The sequence below is a fragment of the Notamacropus eugenii genome, chromosome 2, assembly GCF_028372415.1.
Source record: "Notamacropus eugenii isolate mMacEug1 chromosome 2, mMacEug1.pri_v2, whole genome shotgun sequence".
In the NCBI taxonomy this organism is placed as follows: domain Eukaryota; kingdom Metazoa; phylum Chordata; class Mammalia; order Diprotodontia; family Macropodidae; genus Notamacropus; species Notamacropus eugenii.
Window position 1 is genome coordinate 349,789,750 of NC_092873.1, and position 12,433 is coordinate 349,802,182.

General features: G+C 37.3%; 1 long non-coding RNA gene across 1 annotated transcript; it reads right to left on the reverse strand.

Annotated features, from left to right (window-relative positions):
• Positions 1 to 565: 565 nt before the first annotated feature.
• Positions 566 to 11,868, reverse strand: LOC140523996 (uncharacterized). The gene is made up of 4 exons (XR_011973538.1): positions 11,536 to 11,868; positions 11,001 to 11,065; positions 5,545 to 5,629; positions 566 to 825 (listed from the first exon to the last, which is right to left on the reverse strand). It is a non-coding gene; the product is annotated as an uncharacterized lncRNA (long non-coding RNA).
• Positions 11,869 to 12,433: the final 565 nt, after the last annotated feature.

Sequence of the window (12,433 nt, forward strand, 5' to 3'; positions counted from 1 at the left end):
TTTGAATTAAGAAGAAAGTTACATACATTACCTCATTTGATCCTCATAACACCCCCTATGGGAAATATTATTATACCATTTTGTAGCTAGCACTCAGGTTAAAATGAGTGATTTGCCACAACAGTCTCTGGAGCTTGGATTGAAACCTAGATCTGCTACATCATGGGGTAATATTGCATGCTGACACTAATCATATTTTAGCTTCCAGATTCTTGCTATCTGGGACTTCCTTGTCCACAAGTATCTTCCTCAGGAATCCTGACACAGAACAACTTTGTCTCTTGAGACTTCCTTGGTTTGCTCTTTCTACCCTAGTTGAACAAGCCTTTTCATTATCTCTATCTCACCCTCTCCAGTCTTAGAATCAGTAGTCTCTCTCCTGTCTTCCCAAGCTTTTTCCTCACCTTCTTTCCAGCCCTACTTATGCCAGTCCAAGAAGCATTTACTGAGTGCCCACACCATTGGTCATTCTTAGCCCTGTAGGGTATCAACTGGACCGAACTGACCTCTAATCTATGGATGGCCAGAGCAGAACAGAGCAGGCTAGAGACAACAGAGTCAGGATCAAAGAGAAGTTTAATTTCAAAGTGAGGGAAATGGCTTTGTAAGCAGAAACACATGTGCCAGGGCCCTTCCCCACGCCAGTGGGGGGAACTGAGGCAGTGTGGGGAGATCTCAATACACACACCAATGACTCTGCAGTGAACTGTAGCTCTGACAGTGAGACATAACAGCAACGATGAGACAAGTTTGATTTGTAGTAGGGCTTCATGACTGGAACATGGATACAGCAGGTACTTGTCCAGGTACAGAGAACACCTGGTGCTGGTCAGAGCAATACAACAATTGTATGATTTTGCCAGAGAGTGAGATCATCCAGAGAGGGAACTCAAAGAATTGTTGTTATGCCACGCTCAGAGCACAGCTTTCTTGCTGGGCCTTAGCTCTGGCAAACTGGGGGTTTCCTAATATCTTGATGGGAATCAAAAGAAACATGAGATACAGTCCATATCCTTAAGAAGCTTATAATTATATGGCATGTACACATAAGATGATCAGAAAACCAGAGGATAATATGAATATGAATAACCAAAATATATCAATAATATCTGACATGATATTCAATACTCCAAACCCATAGTTCCCCACCTCTGCAAAAAAGGGAGGGAAGTATATTTTCTCCACTGTTCCTGAGGTCAAGCTTGTCCACACTGTAAGAATTTGGTGGGATTTTTATTCTAATTTACATTGTGGGACTAATAACTAATTCTACTTATTTCATTCTGAATCATTTTATATAAGTATTCCAACACTTCTCTGAATTTCTTATATTCTTTTTTTCCTTATATTGTTTCATAGTAATATTCCCATATATTTATATACCACAATTTGCTTAACCGTTTCCATCTTAACCATCTCCTTTGGTTCTACCTCAGTACACAAAAAGTACTGCTATAAATATTATGCTATATTTGGGACTCCTCATTCCATTTCTGACCTACTTGGGATCACATTATATGCCTAGAAGTAGAAATTCTATGACCTAGAAGTAGGTCAACAGGTATCGACATTTTAGTCATTTTTATAGCATAATTCCAAATTGCTTTCCAAAATGGTTGAGCCAAACCATAGCTTCACTTAAAATGTATTAGTGTACCTATCTTTCTGTAGCTCTTCCAACATTGACTATTTCCATATTTTCTCAATTTTCTGGGAATGAGGCAGAACCTCAGAATTGCTTTGATCTTAACTTATTTTATCATTAGTGTTCTGGAACAATCTTTTGTAGGATTGGTAATAAAAGGAACTGTTGAGAACTGTCTTTTTTTAATATACTGTGATTAATTATTCATTGGGAAATGGTTTTTAGTTTCATGTATCATGTTAGCTCTCACTATATCCTGGATAGCAGATGTTTATCAGAAATTTTTTATATGAAAGTTTTTCTCAATCAACAATTTTCCTTCTTATAAACTAGCTGCTTTTTATTCATTAGAAAAAACTTGAAATTTCACATAATTGTAAAATTGAAAATTAATTTTATTTCTATTGATTTAATATTCTTTTTCATGGTTCCCCTTGCAAACTTCACCTACCACCCATATTCCAAAGAAACTTGCCTAAAGTTTAAGTTTTTGTTTTGTACTGAACTCCACCTTTATAATCCCATCTATTACCCACTTTCTAGAGAAATTCAGTTAGCCTAAGAAGTCAAATGTTATTAATTTAAACTGTTGTAGCAACTACTCCCATCCCCTGAGAAACTTTGTCTTGTATTTGTTGTTCAGTCCTGTCTGATTCTTTGTGACCCCGTTTGAGGGTTTTCTTGGGACAGATACTGGAGTGGTTTGCCGTTTCCTTCTCCAGTTCATTTTATGAGAAGGAAACTGAGGCAAACAGGGATAAGTGACTTATCCAGGATCACACAACTAATAAGTGTATGAGGTCATATTTGAACTCAAGTCTTTCTGACTCCAGGCCTGTCACTCTATCTATTGTGACACCTAATTGCTCCATTGTCTTGTGACTAGAATTAAATGCCTTGGCTGTGGTTAAAGAGGTTTCAGAAAGGGGGATGTCAAAATGATGTAATCTTAATTCTGACTACGACATTAATAGCCAGCTATATACGCCTATGTTGCTTGAGATTTTGCTCTGTCATCTTGCTTATAAAAGGCCCTGTCAGCCCTCACACCAGATTTTTGGTCATCAAGAGAGACCATTGACCCAATTTATTGGTTACCGCTAATCTAACTAATAAATTGATCATGCTAGAAATTTTGTCTCTCAGAATTTCTAACGCAACATATTCAATATAATTTATTTTGTTTTTTTGTGATTATCCCCATTTCTTTCTTGGTTAAGAATCCTAAAGGAGGAGGAATATATTTTCACCTCTCTTCTGGAGCCAAGGTCAGTCAATCAATATAATTGTATAAGACTCGGTTTGAGTCCTATCATTTTTTCCATATACAGTTATGTTCATTATACTTACTATTTTCCTAGTTCTGTTTACTTCATTCTGCATATTTCACACTTGGACACTGAATATCTTTCCAATTTTTCATGTCTTCCTTGTTTTTTGTAAAGAGTGTTTTGAGGTTGTATTTCCCTAAATCCTGAGTTTGTCTTGATAGGTAAATTTCCAGACACTTCATGCAATCTGTACTTTCATTTAAAATGATTGCTCTTCCTATCAATTCTTCCTGGATTTTGTTAGTAATATGCAGAAATACTCATGATTTTTATGGACTTATTTTATATCCTGCTACTTTATTAAAACTCTTAATCTCCTTGATGAGGATTCCTCACTAAACCAAGGGATCCCTAAGTAAGCCAACTTCTTATATGTAGAACAAGATAATTTTGCTTTCTCTTTGCTAATACTTTCTAATTTTTTGTCTTCTACTATTGATACACCTAACATTTCCAACACTGTGTCAAATAATAGTGTAGAATTGACCTATGGCTAAACTTACTGGGGGGCAGGTAGGTGGCAGAGTGGACAGAGTATGCCTGAAGTCAGAATGACTCATTTTCCTGAGTTCAAATTGGGACTCAGGCACCTATTAGTTTTCTAAAGCTGGGCAAGTCACTTAGCCCTGTTTGCCTCAATTTCTTCATCTGTAAAATGAGTTGGACAAGGAAATGGCAAAACACTAAAGTACCTTTGCCAAGAAAACCCCAAGAGAGTCACAAAAAGTTGAATATAACTGAACAAAAAACTTACTGGGACAATTAAAGGATCCTTCCATGCTTATTTTTTTAGGATATTTATCATAGATAAGGATTGTATTTTGTCCAAGGCATTTTAATCATAGGTTGTCTAAAATTTATTATTTATATGACTAATTATGTCAATTGTTTTCTTAATATTGAAACTTGATTGCATCTCTGATAGAAATTTAACTTGGTTATAATGAATATTTCTGATATATTGCTGTCTTCTCTATCCTAAAATTTCACATAAAATTTGTACATCAAAATTAATTAATGAAATGGCCTCATTATCTGCTTTATCCTTCCATTGTTTGGAAATCAGGACCATATTTATCTCATAAAAGAAATGCAGTGGAGTGCCTTCTATCTTTAATTTTTAAAACAATTTATGTAATGTAAGGATTAATTGCTCTTTAAGGATTTGCTAGAATTCATCCATAAATAAATCAACTTAGAATGTTTTTCCTTTTGATGATTCATTTCTCTCTCTCTCTCTCTCTCTTTCTGAGTTTAGGTTCAGGACATCATTTCCTATTCTGTTCATTTGGATATTTTAAATTGCTTGGTAAATATTGTGGAAGAAAACAATTAATACTCTCTCTTAGCAAAAATCTGTCAGACTGTTAACTGATATGAAAGCATTTCTGTTTAGAGGAGATCCAGATGGGCAGAGTTCCATCTCTAAATTAGGATACCTTCTGTCCCAAGCAACTTCCAACTTGCAATTTATAGGAATCAGGAAGCACAAAATGAAATTACCTAGCAAAGTAAAAGTTATACATGCAGAGGAGAGATCTGTCAATGAGGAATCTTTCCTTAGGGCATGTGTAATATTTTCTTGCCTAATACTAACTCATGTGAAGACTTAGTGAGCCTGATGAGGACATCTCTGACTGTTTCCTGTAATCTTACCACATGGTGACAAAAAGGGTTTAATTTGGCTGTTGAGCCAAAACTGAGAGTATCTACAAAGGATACAAACAGACAGTCTCTCCCATTCTTCTCATAGCAACAAACAAAGCAAGAATTGTGGTGACATCCCAGGTTGGGGGTCATGAAATGCATGGTATCTCTGTTTACTTTGTCTCTTATGTTTATTTTTTCCTGATACTAGAACAGGTGGGGTCCACAGGGAACTAAGAGTTTTATGAATTTAATTTTTAAACTACTTTGATAATGATTTTATTAAATTGTTTTCCTTTATAATCATGTGTATTTTATTTTATGCACTTAAAAACATTATTCTAAAAATACATCCATTGGCTTTACTAGACTGTGAAAGGGGATCACAACACAAAAAAGGTTATACTCATTCACCATATCTTAGGTTAATGAGCATTTGGAGAGAAAACAGATAAGAGCATGACCTTGTAAGCTTTGAAAGTTGGAAGAACCATCAGAAGTCCAGCAAGTCCAGGTAATAGAATCTGCTGCTACCCACAGCAGCTGAATTTGGTGAGGAGCCAGCCCTAGGAGCAACCTAAGTGACCTAGTCCAGCAAGAAACCAGTCTAGCTAAGGAAGGGATTGACTTCTCTGCTCATCAGCTACATCACATCCAGACCTGAACTTGGGTGAAGACTACATAGGTATATCTACACGTAGTTTAAGTTTAGGGGTTTACCAAAAAGAGTAGTAATGTTAATACCACACACTCTTGGAGAAAATCTCTTTTCAAAATCAACTACTCCCTCTAACATTTGTTAGATCCTCCTTTTACTGTGGTCAATGTTAAACAAAGGAATACCTCTCTTAATTAGACTAATTTAATTTTAAGGATTTTTTACAACTGTTTTCAATATTTCAAATTTAGTAAGGTACTTACAATACTGCCTTGCTTGTCTATGTCCCCCTCTGAACTTCCTTCTGCTCTCTTCTATGTTTAATAATTCATTGATATTGTTTTCTTTCTAAAATTAAATTAATTTTTTGCAATTAGCAAAATTTATTTTCTCTCCCTCCCACCTTCACAATTAAAGAAAAATGAAACCCTTGTAAAAATATGCCTAATCAAAGTTAATTTTGATATTAGTCACATCCAAAAAGTATAAGTCTTAATCCATCACCTGCATCCATCACCTTTTTATCAGGAGGTAGATAGCATGTTTCATCATGTATACTTTGGAATCATGGTTGATCACTGCATTGATCAGAGTGCTTATGTTTTTCACAATTATTTGTCTTTACAATGCTGTTGTTATTATATAAGTTGTTCTCTTGTTATTTTTACTGCATTGTGCTTGATAAAGGATGAATTTAATAGTTCTGCTTTTCTGCATTTGTTTATAAGGTTTTTTGTATTGACACAAGGTCAATTTTCATAAATGTGTTATTCCAGCCAAGAATATGTATATTCCTTTCTATATACTTTTAGTAATTACCAGATTGTCATTTGTAACTTTTACAAAATTGTATCAATGTCCTTAACTTCTTTTTCATTTATCTTCTTATTAAATTTATCTAGATCTGGGAGGAACATATTCTGGTCCTCCAATATTACAATTTTGCTGTCACCTTCTGTCTATTCAATGATTTTTTTTCCTTTAAATATTTAGATGATATGCCATTTGATATATGTGGACAGCTATAGACACAAAATATTGACATTATTTCATTATCTATGGTATCTTTAATCAAAATGTAGTTTCCCTGCTTATCCTTTTAACTATCTTTGTTTGTACTGTTGGTTTGTTTCTGATCATGATTACTATCTTAATTTTTAAAAAATCATCTCAAGCATAATAAATTCCACCCTGGCTCTTCATTTTAATTCTATGTGGGTCTTTATGTTTTATGTATGTTTCTTGCAAACAACATAAGGTGAGGAGAAAGAGAAGGAATCTGACCAGAATAAGTAATCTATAATTAAAATATTTTATTCCTACTTCTCTCTTTCTCTACTCTTTTTAAAAAATATATAATTAATTAATTTAGTTTTAGTTTTTAACATTCACTTCCATAAGATTTTGAGTTTTAAATGTCCCCCCTCTCTCTCTTACCCACTCTACTAGACAGAGTGCAATCTGATATAGGCTCTATTAATACATTCATATTAAACATATTTTCACATTAGTCATGATGTAAAGAAGAGTTAGAACTAATGGGAGGAACTACAAGAAAGAAGAAACAAAACAACAAAAGAAAAGGAGAGCAAATAGTATGTTTCCATCTGCATTCAGACTCCAACGTTCTTTCTCTGGATGTGGATGGCATTTTCCATCATGAGTCTTTTGGAGCTGTCTTAGGTCCTTGCATTGCTGAGAAGATCTAAGTCTATCAAAGTCAGTCATCACACAATGTGGCTGTTACTATGTACTATGTTCTCCTGGTTCTGCTCACTTCACTCAGCATCAGTTCACATAAGTCTTTCCAGGTTTTTCCAAAGTCTGCCTGTTACTCATTTCTCATAGTACAGTAGAATTCCACTACATTCATATGCCATAATTTGTTCAGCCATTCCCCAATTGATGAATATCCCCACAATTTCCAATTCTTGGCCACCACAAAGAGAGCTGCTATAAATGTTTTTGTACATGTGGGTCCTTTTCCCATTTTTATGATCTTTTTGGGGTATAGACCTAGAAGTGGTATTGCTGGGTCAAAGGGTATGCACAATTTTATAGCCCTTTGGGAATAGCACCAAATTGCTCTCCAGAATGGTAGGATCAGCTCACAGCTCCACCAACAATGCATTAGTGTTCCAATTTTCCTGCATCTTCTCCAACATTTATCATTTTCCTGTTTTGTCATGTTATCCAATCTGATAGGTGTGATGCGGTATCTCAGAGTCATTTTGATTTGCATTTCTCTATTCGATAGTGATTTGGAGCATTTTTTCATATGACTATAGATAGCTTTGGTTTCTTCCTCTGAAAACTGCCTGTTTATATCCTTTGACCATTTATCAGTTGGAGAATAAGATGTATTTCTACAAATTTGACTCACTTCTCTATATATTTTAGAAATGAGGTGTTTATTAGAGATATTTCTTCCTCTACTCTTCACCAAACTCAAACCCCAATCTCAGGTTCTTATACTTCTCTCTTTTTAATTTCCCTTTTATGATCAAACCTCTGAAATTTTGGATCTTTTTTTTTTTTTTTACTTCTAACTATTCCTTCCAGTAAGTAGAGTGCCAGGCCTAAAGTCAGGGAGACTTCTCTTCCTGAGTTCAAATTCAGTCTCAAACACTTGTTAGCTGTGTGACCCTGAACAAGTCACTTAACTGTGTTTCCCTCAGTTTCCTCATCTGTGAAATGAGCTGGAGAAGGAAATGACAAGCTATTCTGTATCTGTGCCAAGAAAACCTCAAATGGGGTCACAAAATGAACACAACTGAAAATGACTGAGCAACCACAATAAAATTCCTTGACTTTACAATCCATTTTACACATTACTTTCCCTTTTTTCCCTATCCCTGCCTGTTTTCCTGTTGAATTTAATATTTATCTACACCACATACTCTCTCTCTCTCTCTCTCTCTCTCTCTCTCTCTCTCTCTCTCTCTCTCTCTCTCTCTCTCTCTCTCTCTCTCTCTTTTTCTCTCTCTATGTGGGGGGGGTCCAGGAGGAGGGGTGGCAGCTAGGTGGTACAATGGTTAGAGGGCTGGGCCTGAAGTTAGGAAAACCTGAATTCAAATCTAGCCATGTGATTCTGGCCAAGTCACTTAACCCTGTTTGCTTAAATGCCACAAGGGGGTGGTATGTGTTAGGAGCAATATCCCAAGGCCTTTTACCACACAGACAGGGCTAGTTTTTCCTTAAAAGGTGTTGAAACTTTCCTTGAGACTTAATTAGCCCAGGTGGCCAAAGCTCAAACTATTGATGCAGCTTTCTAGTGCCCTACACGCAAAAACGAATGCATGAGGAGTCAGGAAGTCCTTTCTGACCTTAGTTCATCCCCATGCCAAATGCACAGAAAGAGAATCAAGGCTATATCCTTGCTGAGTATACATTCCATGCTATGGCTAAGTAAACTTCTTTTAAGTAACTATTTGATAGTCTACAAGCATTTAATTTTGTGTTGATCCTGCACCAGATTGAATCAGTCAGCCTCCAACAGCCCCAAAGCATCCAAGAACCAGGCTAACACAGCTGATTGGCCAGAAGCAGGCAAGATGTGTCTACATAAACTCTGTTTTACTTAACTTTCCCTACTCAATTCTGCAGGCCACCATCTCCCTCCCTGCAATATCAAAGGTGAGAAACTACCCAGACATGACTAAGCGTATCTTCTCCCTGTAAAACCCTGTAAGACCCTAATCTGTCCTGGCAAGTTACCCTGTTGTGGAGATGATAGGACCACAGCCATTCCACATATCAATTGGGAGCAGTAACCCAAAGGCCACCCCACTAGGGGCCTCCCACTGATCTCTCTTTTCTTCCTCTTGTTATTTTCTGAACATCATTATGTCCAAGAGTCCAGTGACTTCACTCAATGTATCCCTGCTTCCCCACCCCCTGAGGTCACCTCTTGCCCCCAAGTATCTCATTTTAGGCGTGGGGCATGACATGCTATAATAAAGGCCTATTGCTACATGAATTTCTGGCCTGGCTTATTTGTAAAAGCCTCCCATTAGTCCTAAAACTGCCAGAACAGGCTAGAATAACTCTATACCCCTTATGATTATAGAGAATAAGGAAAGGCCAAGATTAAAGATTTGAACTTAAATAATAGAAATGATGATTGTGATAATGATGACCTCCTATATACTTCAGCATTTTACACTTACATATGAATGAATGAATCAATGAATGAATGAAAAGCCATTCACTAAGGACTTAACCATATATAAATCAATGCTGTAGATATAAACAGAAAAATGAGATAGTCTTGACTGTCAAGGACTACCACATTCCAATACTGGAAGCAACATATATAGGAGAGCTTAGTTGTAGGGCACGTGGAAAAGCCCAATAGTCCAGGGTCTATAGAGGGCCATATGTTATTATTATAATCATTATCATTATTTAATATTATTTTATTAGTTATTTGTCTATTAGCTATGGACTAGATCAGGGGTGGGGAACTTGCAGTTTCCTGACCATATGTGGCCTTCTAGGTCCTTGGGTGAGGCCTTTTGACTGAGTCCAAGTTTTATAGAACAAATACTTTTGTTAGGGGGAATTTGTTCTGTGAAGTTTGGATTCAGTCAAATAGCTACACTTGAGGACTTAGAGGGCCACATATGGCCTTGAGGCCACAGCTTCCCAATCCCTGGACTACACTTATGGTTTCATTGATAAGAAAACTCCATCTATGGACTGACACACTGGCACCTTCTCCACAACTTAGCCTTAGAGAATTTCCTAGAGCACGAAGGGGTTAAGAGACTTACCCAGGGACACACAGTCATTATGTGTCAAAGGCAGGACTTGAACTCAGGCTTTTCTAACTTTGAGACCAATTCTCTTTCCCCTATGTGACACTACCTTATTATTATTATCATTATCATTAATTATTATTATATTATAGAATTTGATTCTCATAATAGCCCAAAGAAGTAGGTAGTTTGATGTTGTTCTATCGTCTCAGTCACATCCAACTTTTCACAACCTGTTTTGGATTTTCTTGGCAAAGACACTGGAATGATTTGCTATTTCCTTCTCCAGCTCATTTTACAGATGAGGAAACTGAGGCAAACAGAGTGAAGTGACTTGCCCAGAGTCACACAGCTAGTAAGTGTCTGTGGCCACCTTTGAACTCAGGAAGAAGAGTCTTTCGGACTGCAGGCCTGATACTCTATCCACTGTGCCAGCTTGCTGCCCTATTTAAAACATTGTTCTCTCCTATGTCACAGGATCAAAGATCTAGAGCAGGAAGATCATCCATTTTCTGCCCCCAGCCACGCATGGTTCCCAATGGTTCCTAGGCCTTCTTCTCTTCTTTCTCTCCACTTTCTTTTTTGGTGATCTCCCTGGCTGTTCTGGATTCAGTTATAATCACTACACAGATGAATCCCAAATCTATATATTCATCCCTGGCCTTTCTCCTCATCTCCAGTCCTGTATCACCCAACTGCTTGATGGATATATAAACTTAAATGTACATCAGCATGTCCCAAATCGAACTCATCATGTTTCCCCCAACATCCACCCTTCCTTCTCCCAAACTTTTCTATTTATTTTGAGAATATCACAATATCACAATCCTTCCAGTCACCCTGGAGACATCCTTGACTCTTTACTTTCCCTCACCACCTCCAATAGCCTATCAGTTGCCAAGTCTTATCAGTTCTCCCCACATATCATCTCTCACATCCGTTTCCAACTCTCTACTCACCAGCAGCTCAGTTCTAGGCTGCTAGGGTCAATTCTCTCTCAGCTCCTCAGCACACAGTTGGATTCCTATAGAATAATAATAATTTGATTGATGTTTGAAATAAAATTTGATTTATTAACTTCTTTACATTTCTTTTAAGACTTTAAAGAGGAGAAAGATTTTCAAAGACATGGGCTAACCCTGCTGGTCCTTGGTCCTCTCTAAGCTAAAATGCTTCGATTAAAATAATCTAGATTAAAAAAAATTGTTTCTGGAAGTCTTGTGCCTTAATAAAAACAAAATTTTAATAACTACTTGTCTATATGATATGTCTGTTATCTCCTACAATTTCATTAAGTGTGCAGGGGAGAAATTCAAATTATCAGAGGTTCCCTGATCAACCCTACTACTGAATTAAAAACAAATATAATTTCAAACAAAGGTCCACACCCTGCAATCTCATCAGGTTGATAAGAGAATTCATTAAATGGGTGAAGGACTCCCTTAGCCATCCCCTCCCCTTACAGGTGCTGTAAAAGAAACAGAAAAGTCTTACCCAGGTGAAAATAGAATTGAGATTTACCCTCGTCCGGTAGACAGCCTTTATTCAAGGAACTGTGCAATCTGTCTCCTCTGTGTCTCTGTGATTCTCCTTCATTGGCAGGTCTTGTCCAGTCACTGTTTCCTAACAATGATCCATTGTTCCTACATCCTAGATCCTCAGCAAGTGACACAGGTCCTTCCCATTGCTGTCCAGAACTCCCTGGAGGCCTCATAATGTCTCTATCCTCTTCTCCATCTCCCTGCCTCATATTTGCTCTCTTGTCATTGATTACCTTATTTCTAATACAGCCCACAGAGCCCACCCTGTGAAGTCCTACAGCTTCAGCCATCAATGTTGCAGCTTCTTCATAACTACAAGGCCCAGAGTAGTGTCCCTAGAGTCTTTAAATCCTCTGTTGTTTTCCACCCTGGTCCTACAGGCCACCTCCCTCCATACAAAGGGGCCCTTCACTTGACTGGGGAAATATCTCTCTCCAGTGGCTCAAATGGGGCTTTGTTTTCTATTCTAGGTTGGCTGGTGTGGATTCTGGAGCTATTTGCCTCTTTCCTCTTCAAGTTCTTTGGATTCTGTGCATTGCATCAGCCCCTCCCACTCAGGTTTTTGGAGTTCAGAAAGGCCCTCTGGCTCCCTTTCCATCTCCTTTCTTCCTCAAGAGAAATTGGGAATGGTTATTCAAATTACCCTGGGCTGATCAGCCCATCAATTGGAGAATGGCTGATGATTGTGATGGAATGCTATTGCACTATAAGAAATGGGAAAGGCTACAAGAAAATGGGGAATGACTGAACAAGTGGTGGTATATTATTGTGATGGAATACTATTATGCTATAAGAAATGAAGAGTAGGATGATTTCAGAAAAACCTGGGAAGACTTATATGAACTGATGCA